Below are 19,118 nucleotides of genomic sequence, written 5' to 3'. Positions count from 1 at the left end.
GGGTTCCATGCTGCTGTCTCCTTATCACAAGAGTTCCATACCCTCCTGGTGTTTCTCATGGGCATCTCCTCAGAGCACTGACTCTTTCCTCTTCACAAAGCACCCAACTGACTCCAGTTCCCTCCTCACCCACCCACCCCACTGGTTTATAGCACTCTTCTGCTCACTGGTTACACCTGTGGCCTGTTAAAGTCAGGCCTGCTCCTAATCTTTGATAATTGGCCCAGCTGCAACTCCTTAGGGGTGAGATTACTTTCTGCACTATCTTTATTTTCTTACATTCCATCCCCCCACATTCAAGTAGCATTATTTTTAAAACGTAAGGCAGAATTTAAATTCTAAAGATCAAAGTTTAAAAAACAAAGCAAAGCAAAAGCAAACCATCCCTTCACAGCAGGAAAGGGAGGGGTAAAGAAAAACAATCCATTATATACTGCACTGTCCATTAAACAGCAAAGTACACAGACTCACTGGAGTAAAGGTGAGAGAACATGGAGGCTGCAGTAGTCCTTTTAAAAAGTATAACTTAAAAGCTTTTTCAGAGCTATTCTACTTTATGATTTAGATCATAATTAAAAGAACAGATGAAAATTGCTGCATTCTCCTTCATTTCCCAAATGTTCCTCATTGACTAATGGAAGGTTTATCTCTATTTTCATAAGCACAGGCTCCTTAAAGCCCAAAAGTGAGACTGACAACAGTTTTCTACACAGTGAGCTTATTAAATTCTGATTCAGCAAAGGCAAACACAGGAAAAAAATTCAGGAAAGCTGTTATTCACAGTGCCATTAATGAAAACAGTCCCACAAATAACACTGCTTGACATTTAACAAATCAAATCCTCTCCCTGTAAAATCATCCATTGAACAAAATACATTTAAAGGCCTATTTTAAAACCTCTGAGGGGAATGAAATACTTTAGGTTTTGATGTTAGCAAGATTAATTAGTATTTATTTATTTTAAAAACAATGAACTACTGTGAACTCTAATCTGGGAAAAGCAACGCTTCTCCTGAAGAGCTGAAAACGAAACATTCATCAAGTTGAGCTGAAGTAACTCCACTATTGAAGAAATGTGTTGAGAAAGATCTTTTGTCCTCTTTTCCTACAGCCTACAAATAAGGAAAGTGTAGGAATATGGCTGGGCAAGCTTGAACAATGCCCTAATAAATATTCATAGAGCATTTGTGCTGCAGTACAGAGTTCACAAGGAGTGAAACTATACAGCTGCAAATACCTGTCACAAACCTTGACATCTGTTCTCTTTTAAACCTTAAATTGACAGTACAGGTGCTTGTAGTGCACATTGCTACGTTTAACAAATCAAAAAGATAATCACTTATTAGCATGCTATCAGAAAGGTAATTTTTTTTACCCAGAAAGTACGAAAAGAGCTGATGTATCCAACAGAAACATCTTAGTTCAAAGAAATCTGAAGCAAATTTTAGTAAAGAAAACAAATAAATATAATGTTAAACTTATGTGGTTGTCCAATAAATATTAAGTATGTCTCAAAGATGTGTATTTTCATTTTTGTAAAAGTTTATGTTTAAAGTTACCAATTTTTCCTCCATAAATCTACTGCTAATTCTATTATTTGAGTCCTTCAATGAGCTGAGCAGCATGAAACAGCATCTAAACCAGTCACTATTCATGCTTATAAAAGACAATTTTTCCATTAATCGCCTCTGCTGAGTTCCCAAACTACAACAAAACTGTATCTCATTATTGCTGGCAAACTGCCATGCCCTCTCAACTTTCCAAAATTTAAACTACTAATATGGAAACAAACAAACAAAAAAAAGTAACACACAATAAACCAAAATTATCTTCAGTTTTACAGTAAAAAATGTTACACGTCACAACCAAAAAACTATCCTTTAAAGCCTGCACTATAATTTACTGAAACAGTGAAAAATCAAAACTGTTCCTTGGATAAAGCTGTGTGGTAGCACCAGGAATAAGAGTTTTAATACTTGCTAACACCTCAAAACATCTTCCTGTGCTGGAATACGCTGCTCCCTCCCATATCCATGGTCTCCTCTTTGTCTAGGTTTCAACTATGCTCATTAAAAAGAAAAAACCACTCACAGATCACTACAGATGTACGTGCACAATGGACAGAATGACCATCTCCTTGCACTGAGCTACTTCCCACCCCTCCCAAACTTCTGGCACCTGGGGAAACTCACCTTTAAAAACAAAACTTCTCACATTTCCCTCAGGTAACACATCTCTATCCCAGCCTTTTGTTTTCCATTTGCTATCAGAAAGTTATCCCCAGACCTGATTCAGTTCAACTGCTTTCCCAATTCCACACCCCAACAGAACAGGAAGGGCGAGAACACAAAGAAATAGGACACAAAAAGTGCACCACACTAAGACAGCAGGACACTGTATTTTTAGGAGCCAATTTAATTAACCTCACCCCCCAATAACTGCAGTCAGACTGTTATTCTAGTAAGGAGGACTTTTCTTACATTTAGATAAAGTTTAAAAGCAGTGTTATTTTCATTATGACTTTTCACTAACCCATATGTGACATGGACAAAACATCAGAAACAAGAACATTACCAATCTGAAAGCAAGTGACAAAACAGATCCAAGAAACTTCTTTTCACTGTGCTCTCCTATTCCTCCCTCAGCAATTCACAGAATTTTACTATTTCATTTTTCTATGTTTTTAAAACATAGTTCTCTCTGCGAGGGCTGGGTAACCTTTAAACAGGTCTCAGCACAAGTGAAACGGGAGCACGCCTGGCTGACTGTTCAAGAGAAAAAGTGGAGCTATAATTTACAGAGCACTGTCTAATGCACAAAGTAAACTGGGCAAAGACAGAAAAATACCACTGTTTATTTTGTGGTTGCCTTCTGATAAATATAAAGGGCAAGGCTGAAAGCTACCAGTTGGAAGGTGGCTTACAGTGTGTTAAATGCTGCTGAGGAGAAAGGAAAGGTTTCATCAGTTTGCTCTGAACATGACTGGCTCCCTGGCTTTTGCAGAAGCTGAGGAAAACCATGGCCAGGTGGTGTCTGTCAGCCCATCCAGCCAGCGAGGCTGCACATGGAATCACACCACACCTTGTGGCCAGGACACCTCTCCAAAGTCACGTGGCAATTCCTGAAAAACCAAAGTGCTTTTTTACAGACAAAAGCCAATGGCAGCAAGTTTTCCCTCTTGCCTGGTTTTCATGTGCCTAAGAACCAATTTCCCATGTAAGCAAACCTGGCCAGTGTCCTCCTCCAGTGCTTCCTCAGCCTGGGACAGGCACATCCTCCCAGTCCCAGCCTGGGCTCAGCAGCTCCTCAAGGGAGAGGCCCCTCAGTCCCTGAGCATGGAGAACTCCACCTTGAAACTATTCAAAATAAACACTGGAATTGTTGCCTTACATTCTCCTCAGACTACTTTTGCTGTAAAATGGAACAGCTACTTATTTTCTGTTTGGATTTTTTTGTTCCCTCTTGCCTAAGGACAGGGTTTTCCTGTATTCCAGAAGGGTGCATGCACATAACAATATGCAAGTCCTCATGTGTAATTTTTATTTAAGTTTTTATAATTTCATTTTATAAATATTTTTGCATCTGTTATTTACAGTTCTATATTCTAAATACCCATAGGGATGGCTGCTGTTTGCAGGTAAGATCTACACAGAGATGATACAGGTAGATATAACAAAATGCTCTTTATATTTTGTAGTAAACCCCATAGATTTAGGAAAAGCACCATGGAGGATATGAACAATAGGAATGCTGAAACAGCAAAAGAAAATTCCTGTTTTTCTGTCCTCCACCCCCTAACCTACCTCTGTAACCCTATAAGGCAATGTCATGTTAACCCCTTACCCATTGGTCAAGCTTGGATCCTTTCCAACCCTATAAAAGAAGCATACTGTACCCCATTAGGGGAGAAAGAAGAAGAGCAGAGACCCTTCACGGACCTCCCCAAATAAAGCCATCTCCGTGGAACAGCCTGCGCCTTCTCCTTCTCCTCTCTCTCCGTCTGCTGCAGCCTCCAGCCCAGGGCTCCACTACCTAGCAAGCAGAGCTGAAATCCTGAGAGCTTGCAATCACTATAGAGCTGATAATCACCATGCTTGCTAGATGGTAGCCCTGCGGCCTTGGCATGAGCGAGCTACCTCGGGCACCCGGTCCCTGCCCAGGGACTGAGCTCCTGAGCCCTAGTGCTCTGCTTTATGATAAGGCCAAATAAGAGGCTTTATTAATATTTCTCCTTCTCCCTCCTAGAAAGGAAGCATTTGTAACTCATCTGGGCAACACTACTTATCCAACTCAAGGCAGCGGAGCAGGAAATAAAACTGAGGTGGCAGTTATTTTTTAGAACCTTTTTTCCAATGTATAGCATGCATTTCATTGTTGAGGTTTTTCTGAGATAGAGTGATATTAGGGATAAAATAAAAATTGTAGCAATATATAGTCTGGAACATTGTGTTGGCTTTGGCATTTTATTGGTGTAAGTATTACAGACACTTGAGTGTGCCATGCAAGAGTTGGTATTTTTTCTTATATCCACAAGCATAAAGGTGAATGTCAGTCCAATAGATGCATTTACTTAAAAATAAGTAAATACCAAGAACACAAGGCTTCTCTCTCACTGACTGCCTTTACTGGATGGTTAGAGATTTTCCTTTCGTTAAGCCATAAGCAAAGAAGCAGCATGAGAAAGGATTTTTAGCCAAAGCCTCAGTGACTGCAGCACAGCAGTCAGGTAGGAAGCAGCAAGGAGGGCTGAGCCAGTGAGCCAAAGTTTTACCAGACCTCCACCCTTCCCCTGCCCTAGGCTGAGCTGGGTGATACACACTGCAATTAACTGAAAGAATATTTGGATTTATATTCTGAAATTAAAAAAAATAAATAAATTAGGAGAAAAGAGAAAAAAAAAGATTGAGTTCTAAAATGGTTCAGCTTCATTTCCTCTATCAATTTTACGTTTCTTTTTGCCACCTCCTTGGTTGCCTTTTTACCCCTTCACAAAATAAAACCAGGTCCAGCTATTACAGCACAGCTGTGGAAAATATTCCACTGCCAGTGAGATAAAGAGCCTCCCTGAGTTCATTCTGCAGGTTTGCCTCTAGCACGTTGCATGGTCTGGCTGCCTCAGAGGCTCAGGCTCTCCTGCTGAGACAATAACCTGACATTTCACTGCACTTTACTCCCTTTGATCCCAAGATACACCATTTGCCTGTATTTGTCTTTGAAAATAAGGCCTGAATAATAAATTCCTGAAAATTATGTTCAAATTATGGCTGATCTACAATCAGATCCTTGGAGGTACGCTGGGGTAAATAACCCTGGTCTCTTCCTGCCCAAACACACAGGTTTTTGACAGAGCTGCCATCACCCCTCGCCTTCACCCTGGCAGCCTCTTTCATCTCCTCCCAGCCTTCCCCCTGGATCGCCTTCTCTTTGCCTCTGGGGCAGTTCCTGACTCCTGGCTGCTGTTTCCCAGTGACCCCCAGCTCTGAGCTGCCTTTCCTTTGGAAGGGAGCCTGCCAGGGCCAGCTGGTGCAGGCTAATGGCACTGGGCTAGAGCCCTGCTGATTTCTGGTACTTGTTACTCGTGTCTCAGTGCAAGGGAGGCTCTCCTTTCTCTAAAAGAAACCATCAGCTGTGTCACAACCTCTGGAAAGCCAGATCCCTTCATCTTTGCTGGCAGGAACACAGCTGCAGCAGCATGAAAAGGGAAGAAAAATGTCTTTTCCCAAGGAAGTGACTTTTCTGTATCACACCACTAAGGCTGTTTTCCCCAGGATAAAGAGTGAAGCACAGACTTTGGACTGCAGTATAAAATGGAACCGTGCTCTTTCCAGACACAGAAAGCTCCTCCCTGCCTGAGGTGACAGCAGCCTCTGGACCAGGAGCCAAGTGGGAATAGTGCCCTTCCAGCAGTGTCACACTCTGAATCCTGCCACTGATAACAACGTGACACACAACACAAAACCGAGGGGTTTAACGGCCCCATATACAATCTAAGCTCCCACCATTTTATTTATGTAATTTTGTAATAAAAGGAATGTAAAAATGCTTTCATGAACAGCTCAATACCTTGGGTGGTCATGCATGTACTCACAAATTCAGCACGTATAGTTTCACTCTCTCCTACATTGTACCACAATATCCATAGATAATGCAACACTACCAAGATAAGAAAAAATCCATCTTTTACTTAGCATCTAGACTAAGACTACCCTAAATTGTCTTGTATTAAAACAATTACTCAATTCATTCAACCACCCTGCTCAGTGTTAGGTTTTGACATATCACAGCTCTCATTTGACAGCAAATCAAGTGCAAGCTACTTCTTCTCCCTGAAGATGTGTTGCTCAAGAGGGGATTTTATTCAGCAGTCTGCAAGTGCCCTAGAATTGATATGTATATGTTAATGGAACAGTATATAAAGTCACCTCAAAGGCAATTGGTTTAAAATTGTAAACCCCTACAGATGGGATGTAGGGTGACAAGTTAATTTAAAATTAGATATACTGCACACCTGATAATTGAGAGAAGTGGGAGGAGGGAGAAGAAGGTTACTGCTCTATATTTGAAAAGGTGAATCCCTCCTTCACGAGAGGATGAGGAAGGCAATCCAGAACCACACTGCAAGGACTTCCAAAGAGCTGCATAGGCTGGGAAGGAGTGTCTTGGTGCTTATTATTGCTGCAGACTATTTCTACCTATGGCAATTATCATTTGTGGGATGCCACTACTGTGTGGGATGAAATATAATGCAGAAGGAAGCAACAGAGATTCAGCTTTCAGACAGGAGCACTACTTTTAGGAACAACAGCTAGAACAGAGACAATGAGCAGAAAACACAGTGACAGTAGCTTCCTATTTTAATAACAGTTTAATTGCTGCCATTCAGTTATTCAGAGCCAGCCCCACGTTCCTGTTGTGCCAGGAGCACTGGAGGGACTCTGAAGATAAGAGCTGCCATCCTGCCCTTGGAAGTGCTCTGTCCTAAAAATTACTTGGGCAAATAGCTGTGTGTGACATTGCTCCTAGACACAATGTGAGCACCATGCAAGTGAGGCTCTAAACCAAACAAAGCAAACCCGGTAGGGTAAAGCAGCATGCACTAATGGGCCCCACTCCCAGCTCCTGAGGCTCCAGCATTTTGCCTGTTGATTTACAGGATGCCCAAGTCCATTCTGACACCTGATATGAGAACTGCAACTGCAGGTGAGTACATACACACATTCTGAGAAAGCAAATATGCAAACTGGACAGAACATGGCTAGGGATGTTTCATGACTGAAAGCAAAGCAGAAACAGCAGTTTATCTCAATTCTAAAAAAGAGTAATCTAAGAAGACAAAAACTATACATGCAGCTCACATGGCTGAAATAAAATCTAAATCAAATCTCTGTACTGCCCTTTCCTCCCTTTTACAGAAAAGTCAGCCTAAAAGCACAAGGATGTAAAAATGCTCTAGTTTGGCAAAATAAGTCACATTCCATAAAAGACCTATTATTAGCTTTGTCACTGTTCTATTTGTCTTCAATGTCTTTTCTAATAAAACCTAGAAGAATGAAGGGCAATATAACTATTTCTAAATCTCCATGTAAACAAAAAAGGAATGCGCCTGTTTATTTTTTAGTACAGAACTAAACGCCACACCAGTGATAAATGATTTAGGGAGCAGGCTGTGTTCATGCTGACCTTACCTGCCACTGACTGAGAATTTTCCATCCACACCAAACAGGGAACAGCTTACATGACACAAAGTTGATTTTTATAGAATCAGACAGATTTACATTTCTTTCTAAATGAAAAGTGTACAACAAACCTTATGGCCAGCCTACAACAGACTTGTGTCTTCTCCTGCATTATAAGGGAGAATTTTTAAGTGCTGCCAAATGAACTTCTCAAGAAATCATACCTTGGAACTAGTGAAATACTGTGGAAAGCATCAGCCACTGAGTCACACTCCCTTTATGCAACAACTGACCAGCACAGCTCCTTCTGTTAGATAAGCCTGCACTACACATTTTCTTCCATATTAGCCAAAGACTATTTGAATTAAAACTTTCCAGCTTTTCCTCTTTGGTTACTAAATATCCTTCAGCTTCACATTATCCAAGGAGCCTTTGTGGAAAGGGCACATCCTATTCTTTGATGTGCTGTAGGAGAAAGGGGAAACTGAGGGAAGAAGAACGAGATGTTTGCATCTGTCAGCAAAGAGAGAAAGAGCAAAGGAAATGGTAGGAGCACCACAATAACCCCCAGGGCTCTTATCCACACACAAAACTCAGATGCATGTCTGACATGCTGTGGACTTGAGATAAAAACAGATCATGGGTCACAAACACATTTATACATATATATATACACATACACACACACATTTAACACCACGTGACATTTTTCTGGCTATGATCTACACAAAGAGTCTTTGCAGAGCAGCATTCACTCCTTCCATCAAGAAGGATGCAGCAGTTCCATTTTCAGCCCTTCCTTACCTATCATACACATACATGGGCCTACTGTGAGACAGGAGCTGGACTCAGACAGCCCACACAGAGATTCCAAGCTCACCATTTTAGGTTTGATGTGTCCTGGTTTGAGTTATTTTTAAGAAACATTAATCATTAGCAGCAAAAAAATTTTTAAAAAATCTATTTCCTTCCTCTGCACAACATGGTACATGCCATGGTTCGATTTTACATCATAACCACTTGTATGTTGAATATCAGCACAAAAATCAAAATTAGGGGTATAAGATAGATGGGTTTCCCTTTCACACCCTTTAGATGGCATGGCAAATGCTGTTTCTTTGCTACTTTTCTGGGTGTGGAACATCTCTTTTTATGTCTCCAGAAACAAAACACAGTCAGACACACGTGGTGCTTTGGACTCTTGAAGGAGCTCTGTGTTTTGCTGACCTTTAATTTAGTTCTGAACACTGACTGTTGTGGTCCAACACATCTACCCCAGTGGCTCCAAAAGATGTTTATCTACACACTGCTCTACCCTGTTATTCAGCAATTCTGCAGGAATGCTCTAACTCACTGTCCCCTGGGAGTGGCCTGTAACATCTCCCATCATGGCAAAAGCAAATGGATACAGCATGGAGAGCACCTCACTGCACAGGGCTGAGCAGCGCCCCGGGCAGCAACAGCAAGAGAGAAGAACCCACTTGTGATGGAAAGCACATTATCCATGGCAAGGCCAGCATCTACTCCCAGCAGCATCAGTCCAGTGGCAACCTAGAATTAGCTTTTAATTAGTTCTAACTTCTGCAGCCAGTGGGCACAGCTGGTGAAATTCTGGCATCCCAAACTAGGAGAGCAATGCTCCCATTCACGCTAAAGGAAGATCAGGAATTTCATCTGTTCTCACAGCAGCAAGGAAGTACATCATTCACTTTTGTACCCCCTGCTAAAAGCAGAATAGGGTAAAAAGAAGTGACCACATGATTTCCTTAGTTGAACAGGGTGCAGAAATGCTAACCTGCTTAGCTTTGTGTTAGAGCTCATTAGAGAAGCCACAGGGGAGGAACTTCCCTGTGTCCTTCTGCACATGCATGGAAAGGGACAAAATCTCCTCTGCCACCTAACAAGAGGACCTAAACCAGCTTCCTCAATTATTGCTGTTTTCTGTTACAGGGCAAATTAAGGGTTCTCTTAAACAAAAGCAGACTATAAATATTTCTTCTCTTTCAAGCCAAATGGAGAACAGGCAAGACTATCTGCAACCATGCTAATTCAAGGTAAGCCCCTGAGACACATTTCTTTAGATCTTTCAAGAAATGGAATTGTAATTTGGCATGTTAGAGTCACACAAACCCCCGACCCATTACCACAGTCCTGTGCTCCACCACAGTTTTTCTTTTCATGCTTGTTTGCTGATTGACAAACAAAACCTTGCCACTTTTTGAAATTGCTGAGTACAGCTGGAGTGGGAATGGCAACACTTGCCTGGTTAAAGAATGAACTGCTTGTTGAGAAGAAAATCACTGCTGTGATTGACCAGCATCACTTTTCTGATGCTCTGCCTTCCTACATCAGTGCAAGATATGAACATGAGACACTCAAGCACCCAAATAAAGCATTTCAACCACAACCTGCCACAGGAGCTGCAAGACTTTGTGAAAAGACCTGATCCTATCAACAGTTGCCAACTAAGTTAATAAACTGAAGTGACCCATGGGAAAGAAAGGTCAAAAGAAAAACAAGTAAAAAACTCCACAAAAGCACCACAATACAAATTTATACAGCTTCTTTCTTAGAGCCTGGTCATACAGCTGGAAAAACTGGTCCCACTGATGTTAGCAAGCTATACAGCAAACTCATGATCTTTCTATTTTACATCAGGGGAAACTCAACTGATATAAAATGTTATTAGTGCCTGTGAAGTGTCCTGGCTGAAAAGCTGTCCAGGGATTAGAATAATTAAAAACTATTCAGGCTCTGCCCCTTAAATCTGATTCTATTCCAATAAAACCAATACAATTTTTTTCTTTCAACTGTGAGAAGGATTTGGCCTTAAATTACAATACTCTGATAGCTAAATTTACAGAATTAGCAATACCCTGAAAACGTAAAACCGCAGAGAGAAAAGAGAGCTCATAAAAAATAAACCTTATGGGATTGTCAATTAAGATATTTTAGCTTCCCAACTTAAAATAAATGGAAAATATGCCATATGAACCTCTGTAGATATTCAATCATTTTATTTTTATTATATTGAGACCCATAATTGTACCTGGAAGGAAGGAAAAACTGGATCACTTTGTCCCCATTGGTCTAAAAGCACAAGTACCATCAGGAGACATACCTGACTCTCTGGCAGAGTGATGAGACCTCCATTAGCAAAGCTTCAGATGGAAGAAAAAAAATTAGGACAGTCAGAAAAATTTCAGAGGATTTAATTGTTCACACAGCTATGGAATAAAATCCACACCATTTTGAACATTTAATGAAACCATAGTCGAGAAAGGAGTGCAGTGCACACCTAATCCAATATAAATACTGCCATGTACTTCACTACATATGCTAAATAAAATTACTTTTGGACCCTAATTTCACCTTCTTTTGTGTGCCCCATGCTCAAAAATCAGGATTTGCTCTGGAAAACATGTTTTGGACTGTGCCATGCAGTCTGTAGTAGGCTATGAAAAACAGAATCCTTCATGGAATCACGTGCATGAGCTTCACCAGGTAGCTTTGGCAAATTTGCCTTTATCCCTTCCTCACAGCATTTGCATAGAAATAATCTCCTAGGTAAAACCAGCTTGACTGGAGTTAATAATGTCCCTTTACTGAACTGAGGTGTTTAAGCTGAAGAAGAGTAATTTGTCTGTGGAGAGAACTTGAGTATAAAAAACCAGCCAAGACCAAGAGTCTCTGCACTTAGCATCAGGCATTTATCACAACTGACAATGGAAAAATAAAGAAATGCCAAAACAGAAAAAACTATTCCCAGGAGGACAAAACCAAGTTTAAATTCTACCAACAGCCTGCTCCCATCCTTCTCTTTATTTACACATGTGGCCAACTGCACCAGAACACGCTCAAAACAGAAATGTTTGTGCAAGAAAGGCCTTGCTGGCGATGCTGCCTGAAGAATTGTCCTCAAGGAACATTTCTGTGAGAGACGTTTTATGAAGGCAGTCCTGCTACAGCCCTGATCTCTGCAAGCAGCAAAACAACACCTCCAGTGAAGCAGAAGCAGCAGCTCTCCCAGTGCAGCCCATCAAATCAGGGTAAGCAAATTTCTAACAGCCTCCTGTTTCAGTGCCAGACTTGTCAATATTCCCCATTTACAGCTCCTCTAAAAGGAGCAATAAACCATCTGCATCTCTGGTTAAGTAAAGCTTACAGAAACACAGGAAAAGGGACAAGAGTTTCAAGTAAAGAATGCAAGGAAAAATGTTTCTACACTTAAAAACCCCGTGAGATGAATGAATCTGAGCTATTTTTTTTTATATCTGAGCTTTTATATTTTCCCAAAGTATCTTACAAACCGCAGGTACCTGGCACAGCCAGACCTCGGAGTGGAGCTGACAGTGTAGCAAACATTTTGTTTACCAGAGACATTTATAACTCAATTTGCAGACATTTGCAAATGTTAGCTCTCAGACTGCTCTCCTGATGGGTTCTTTAACAACTCAGGAGATGCCCAGGAACCGTGGCACTATTAGGATAATCACTCTCCGGAGTAAATCTTCCCATCTAGCCTTTTAGTAATGTTTCAGCCACAAAATGACAAACAGAAGAAGCCATTTCAAGCAACACGGACTCTGGCTCTAAGGAAATCTCTCTGGTGGATATGCTACACAAGAAAACCCAGTATCCAATAATTTCTAATTCTATCCTGAAGATTTGTTGTGACACTTGGAAAACCTCTGGATGGCTTAGCTACTCCAATCTTTCATGTTGAGTACAGATGTGCAACACCCCTCAAAGGAAGCTACGGATTTTCTTTTTCTTTTTGGGAGGTGAAAAGCAAACTTAAAATTTAGTTTGCAGTAAAATTTTCATTTTGAAGAGGTCTTTAAATAACTTTTAATATTTGATACCAAGTTATTAATTTAAATTACTTCAGCAATCTAGCAAAAGAATCAGTCGATTGGACTTTATTGTCAAATTCCAAATAAAACTTAGAGATAACTCCAAATGTCAGAACATGCTACATACCATGCAACCATGGGATCATTAAAAAAGAAAAAGTAATGACTTTTAAAAAGTGTGAAGAGGAACAAAATGCTTTTAAAAAGAATTCTTAATAAAAACACCTAGAAATCCTAACTGAAACCCACCCAACATTTCAAGATCTTCAAGCAACTGAGAGAGTTCAGGTACAAACTTCCAAAGCTAGAGAGAAGGAAGATTACTTTTTTCACCTTTCTGTAAAGTGTCAAAATGTAATATTAATTCTTCCTGTTCTCAGAAAATCTAAGGAGGACTACCAAGCTATTAAACCTTCTAGTGGATCATTTGTGGTATGAGTTATTAGCATAATTGGGGGCACACTTTATTCTGACCTTTGCAAAACTTTCATTTCCCAAATGTGATAGATACAAAGTACTTTTATAATACCAATAATGATTATTTCCTATGGGAAACTGCCAATTATAAGTTGGTGAAAAATGCTATATCAGATGTACATTGAGAAAATGAACACACCTACCAACAGTCAGACTAATTAAAGCCATTCTTCAAATATTAATAAAGCTTTCCCCTTCCATGAAATACAACCTGTACATTTTAGTCCAGCTCCATCCTTGTCAGATCATTCTTTCAACAATAACAAATGTTTGATTAGTGGTTAAATACAGCATTTCTGCTGTATTTCTTTCCCTGGCAGTAAACCAACACATGTGGGAAGCTGTTTTAACATTTAACCACTTGACTCGAATTCACACTGTTTACATCAAGTCACATCAAGTGCTAACAAAAATACTCAAGATAAGGAAACAAACCTCATGTTCTGGACACAGTTCTTAAAGAAAAAAAAAGGCAGAGGAAAGATAAGCAGTAAACTGTCAGAGGGTTTGGGTTTATGATATTGACTCCAGCACCTTCTGCTGCAGTACCACAGGCAGTGCCTTCAATGGCATCATCTCCTGCTCTCCTGGGTCACCTCTGCCAGCTCCTGGGAAGTGCCAGGAACAGAAGGGACAGGGAAAGCACAGCCAAGCCAAAACTGCTGAACACACTCACTGGGCAGAGGACAGGACACCCGCCCTCCCACCAATATTCCATCACTTTCACAGCACATTCAGGGCAAACTAACACAGAGGAGTATTAACAATGAAAAAACTGACTGCACATTATGTGACAATAAAGAGCCTCCATGCTGATACGTCAGTGATGAGCAGAGGAAAGCCTCTGATTTCCTTCAAAATGTGCACCTGGAAACAGCCTCAAACTGCTTTCTATTTTAAAAGAGTAAGCTTCCCAGTTCACCAACTGTGTTTAAACACAACAAGAAAAAAAGATTCTGTAGAATCCAGGCAACAAATTGTTCAATTAAGACATGGGCCAAAAGAAAAATAATTTTAAACCACAGAAGTTTATTTTTTTGATTTTTCAGAATATCTAGCTAGCTGCTCGCTACATCTGTGGCACAAAAGCAGACCATAAAGGCCTGCAGAGAAAAAAGGAATCCTGCTGGTTTTCAGACAGACAGACCCAAAAGACTTGTAGACAGAGTTGTGTGGCCAAATGTTCACGACCAGGAGCTGGATACACACGTGGGACCATCTGATATAAAGAGGTGAGTGAGGTCATTTACAAACACACCCACTGCAAACCAAGCACAAACGGTCAAAGTCTCCCAAGAGTACAAAAATGTACAAATGCCTAAGAAGGGGGTGCTGCAGATCTTGAAAAAGCAGTGCATACCTCAGCACAAGAAATACCTGCAGTATCTACAGCTGCCCCAGAGATGTCCTCCCATTTGCTAACTGCAAATGATTGTGTTTCTGATCTGAGTTCTCAGCCTGGTACCGGTCACAGAGCAAAAAGTGCAGCTATGAAATTGAAGTAGATTTGCTTGCTACTTTTCATTCCTATGTTTACCAAGTCTCATTAGTTTTGAGGGGAAGAAACAACAGCTAAAATATAAATAACTGAAAAGTGGCAGGTGTGTCGTTAAGCAATAAACAACATTCCCTGTTTGTCTGTCTCTACCCTTTGGGTACAGAAAATAACGAGACAGCAGTCTCATCACTCCACATACTGTACCTTTCAAAACTTGGCACAGCACCTCTCACACACTGTGTTTCAGCTCAAACAGCTCAATACGTGCCTCAGAGATCCGGCAGCAGTTCTTTTGGGAGTTATTTCCTACTTTTCTGGCTTAAGCAACCTGTCGAGCGTGGAAAATTTACACTTAGCAGATCCCAAATATGTACACAGAGAAAGAGGAAATCATAATAACCACGATTATAAATGAAGTTTTGAATGTCAATTCAATTTGCCACAGGTATTTCCATTGCCTCCAAGAAATGATTCTGATGTGGAACAGCACGTGCCACCTTCTCAGGCCACAGTTTCCACAGGTACTGTGATCAAAAGGGATTAGTTTGGGTAAGCAGCTGCAGTGGGCAGACTCCATCACACACACACTCCCTGCTCTCCACTGCAACACTCCTTTTAAGAGCAAAATTACAACAGATTAGATACAAACAGTAGAACAAAAGCAAGCTCTGGGAAAGCCAGACAATACTGAGAAGTTTTGCCTTTGATTAGCATCTGTTTACAGATTTTTTTTTACATTCAACCAAATACTGCTCCTCCATATTATTACCATCTCATTGCAGGGGTTCCATGCTGCTGTCTCCTTATCACAAGAGTTCCAGACCTTCCTGGTGTTTCTCATGGGCAGCCCCTCAGAGCACTGACCCTTTCCTCTTCACAAAGCACCCAACTGACTCCAGTTCCCTCCTCACCCACCCACCCCATTGGTTTATAGCACTCTTCTGCTCACTGGTTACACCTGTGGCCTGTTAAAGTCAGGCCTGCTCCTAATCTTTGATAATTGGCCCAGCTGCAACTCCTTAGGGGTGAGATTACTTTCTGCACTATTTTCTTATATTCTATCCCCCTACAGAGATCACAAAAGCAGTCAGAGAATTTTCCATAATTTTACAGTTTAAAGTAGTTTAAAGTACTGGAAGAAAAGAAAAGAAAATTCCTTTAAAAACACAATGCGTTTTTTGGCAATAATTTAGTAATTTTCCTTTTTGGCTTTGCCAGAAAACAGTAAGGGTTAAAGATGAATGTGCTATTCATGCGACAGAAGGAGACACATCAGGTTAAAAGAGAGTATCCAACAGGTCAGTAATCTTGCTGTATCAATAGTAGGTCTTGGCAGATAGTTTCAACAGGAGAAGAGAGTCAGAAATGAATAAAACATTTTGTCCAAACTCAGCTGTGCACGACCTCTCTCTTTCTTTCCCACCACGTAGGTATTTCCTGTATCTGACAGTTTTATGATGACATTTCCCACTTTTGCTACTTTGCTGCCTTTATCTCTCAGCTCTCCCCGTACTTTCCAGATCATCCTGCTAATTCTTTCACTCTCCATTTCTCACATAATTGGCATCAGGTGAAGTCAATGGCAAAAATCCCACGAATGTGTCTGCGGTGGTTTCCCTTGGGTCACTCAGGTCTCTGCCCTCCAGCTCTGGCACCGAGTCATGCCAGCTTTGGGCAGGCTGAGAAACACAAAAGGGAAGAGTTTCCTTCCTCCACTCCCTCCTACTGCACTCTCTCCATTGCACACTCTCCTCGGGATAACTACAGCAGACTCTTGTGCTCTGCTTTGCCCCTGGATCCAATACCATGCACTAAGGAAACACCCAGAAAACAGAAAAGAAGGGGGAGAGGAGAAGCCATAAAGAGCCCCAATATGTGTTAGAGAGCTGAACCTGCACAGAACAAAATGGTTTGCAAGAACCTCACCTCCTTCAGGTTTTATTGAGGCCAAACAGTACACGGTGCCACTCTGTGCCTCTTGTTTTCTGACCTGCTCTTCCCATACTCTGCACTTCTGGATTCAAAATCAGGTCTTCACACATTTTAAAAGAAGGTTTAACTTCAGGCATTGATGAAATAGAAATTTTGAATAAAACAATGCTATGACTTAGTTCTTTATATAATCTTTTCAAAAAACAGCAAATAGTCTCTCCTTCCTGGGGAATGGCAGATAAATCTTCGGGGACAGTTTTACAAGGCAGTCATTTAAAGAAATACGTGGACAAAGAAAACAACCTTTCTCAGCCTAAGACAACTCTTACCATAAACAACTAAAATTTACAGGAGCCAAGATTTGTTTTCTCCTTTTTTCTGCATTAGAATGTCTGATGATTCAGGTTTCAGACAGACCTACCACAGACCAGTTTGAGGCAGCAGTCTGGTAAACTTTGGAATCCTCTCCAGAAGTCCACCAGTCACTCATTCTTTCACCATTAACTTTTGTTCTGGCAGAAAAAATGAAAACTGACTCAGATTAAAAAAAAAAAATCCCAGAATTATGGAATACTTTTGGCTGGAAAGAGCCTTTCAATGCCATCTAGTCCTGCAATGAACAGAGACATCTTCAACTAGACCAGGTTGCTCAGAGACCAACCCAGCTAAACCTTGAATGTTTCCAGGGATGGGGCACCCACAACCTAACTGGGAAACCTGTTCTGGCTTTTTCACCATCCTCATTGTAAAAAATTTTTCCCTTATGTCTCCCTTAAATAAATCCAGTTTCAATTTAAAGCCATTTGTCCTGTCACAAGACCCTACTAAAAAGTTTGTCTTCATCTTCAAGACCCTCCTAAATATTGAAAGGTGGCAGTAAGATCCCCTGGAGCCTTCTCTCCTCCAGCCCAGAAATGACCTTTTAGAATGTTATGTATCAGGGCTGCTTTTGGGCCAGCTCAGCCCCTGATTCACTCCTCACACGGTTTTTGGTGTGAACGAGCATCCAGGAACAAGAAATTAGTCTCTTTCTCACTCCCAGCCTCTGTTTTCTTTATCACAAGTGTCAGTTTAAATGTACAGGAAACTTCAGAGACAGTCACACTGCCATAATTATCAGTATGCTTTTGTTATCACCTGCTTTGAGCTCCCAGGGCTCTGCCTCCTCTCCAAACCAACAATCTTGCTCAGGCTGAGACCTTTGCCACTACATACATTTTCTGCTCCTTCCATGCTCACCTCTCTCACATAAATGTCTGCACAATGCTGGATTTTGCTGTAATTAAACAGGACAGTCTCCCAAAGGAAAGCACAAAGACAACAACATGATCACAAGCAGCAGGGAATATTTGGAAAACAATACTTCATCTGGATGCAGTAAGCTTCATTTATTTTTCTTTTGCCTCTCTATTTTTGTTTTATACTGTTGACTCCAAGTTTTAATGACCAAAGATATTTTAAGCATTCCTGACCTAGAAATGTGCTAAGAATAAGAGAACTTTATTATAAAGAAAACATTGGCCATCTGAGGGGAAACTCAGAGCATACCCCACCTTAGTGAGCTATACATGTTGCTTATGAACAGCAGATAAGTTTTTAGGCCCATAAGGACTCAATTTCCAGAAAACAGAGATAACATGGGAAAAGAATCAGATAGGCTGTAGGATTCAATGGACCTGATTAGGAGAACAGTTGGGGGATTCATGGCTAAAATGGATGCAAAATCCAGCTCAAGTAGAAAATAGCCCCACAAAATGTTAATTGCTGTGTTTTCAGGAACAGTAAGAAGATATCCAGTGGAGACACAGCCTAAAGCTGTGAAAAGGGAGTGAAAACCTCTTTATTTTGACAACAGCAATCTGAGCAAATGGCTTTGGTCTCTAACAAGAAGGGCAGCTTTCCTTTATTCTCTCCCCTATAAAGTGTCACTTCCATTTGGGACTAGTTACCATGCCCCTTACAATGAGCAGGCAGCAAATAGTTTGGGACTAAAACTCCTCCTAAATTATGCTCAGCAGGTGTGAGTCCCACCCTGGCACAAGAAAAACAAAATGCAAAATGTTTCTGTGATTGCAGCAGGCAGATTACACCGAGGGAACTCCATCAAGGTTTGGCCAAGGAATGCTGCTCTCAGCTCCCCAGCTCAGAGATTGAGTACAGTGACACACAAGTACCCACAGGAGCACAGGTAATTTAATCAAAAGTGCACATGCCAAATATTCAGACACTCTGTCCTTCACATGAAAGGTCTGCAATTCTGTAAATATACCACAGGGATCCTAATTCACCTCCATAAAAATCAACTGTGAAGTGTTGATGAATAAAATCAATGAGCTAACTGCAAGGAACAGTACATTGTTTTAATTATTATTCCAATCAGGAATGCCTAGTGAACATCATGCCCAGTTTCACACTACAAACTTGATCAGGGATCCAGCCCTGTCTCCTTTCCACAGTTCTGGAAAGCACCTTTAAATAAAAGGGTTTTCTTTGGCTAGTTTTCTCTTCAGCTCAATCTCTTTCAGACTAGGAGAGGGGTCAAAGTTCCTGCAGCTCCTGATTATTCAATAACATGACTAATGCTCTCCTAAGGGGAACATGATTACAGGTAAATGATGTGTTATGATAAAGGCACCATCTCCCATTTGCACAGGCCTGTCCTCCCACCCACCACTATGT

At 40.9% G+C, this 19,118-nt stretch overlaps 1 protein-coding gene across 11 annotated transcripts in view; it reads right to left on the bottom strand.

Moving 5' to 3' along the window:
* PLCB4 (phospholipase C beta 4) overlaps nucleotides 1-19,118 on the bottom strand; it is a 177,609-nt gene that overhangs the window by 136,603 nt on the left and 21,888 nt on the right. The window contains exon 1 of one of the 11 annotated variants that reach the window (XM_077176294.1): nucleotides 10,798-10,814. The exons of the other annotated variants lie outside the window; for them this stretch is intronic. The gene's annotated coding sequence lies outside the window, so the exon portion shown is untranslated. Of the gene's footprint in view, nucleotides 1-10,797; nucleotides 10,815-19,118 lie in introns of those variants that run through there. 11 annotated transcript variants of the gene reach the window in all.

This window comes from Agelaius phoeniceus, chromosome 3 (genome assembly GCF_051311805.1).
Source record: "Agelaius phoeniceus isolate bAgePho1 chromosome 3, bAgePho1.hap1, whole genome shotgun sequence".
In the NCBI taxonomy this organism is placed as follows: Eukaryota; Metazoa; Chordata; class Aves; order Passeriformes; family Icteridae; genus Agelaius; species Agelaius phoeniceus.
This window is presented reverse-complemented; position numbering and strand designations above follow the sequence as displayed.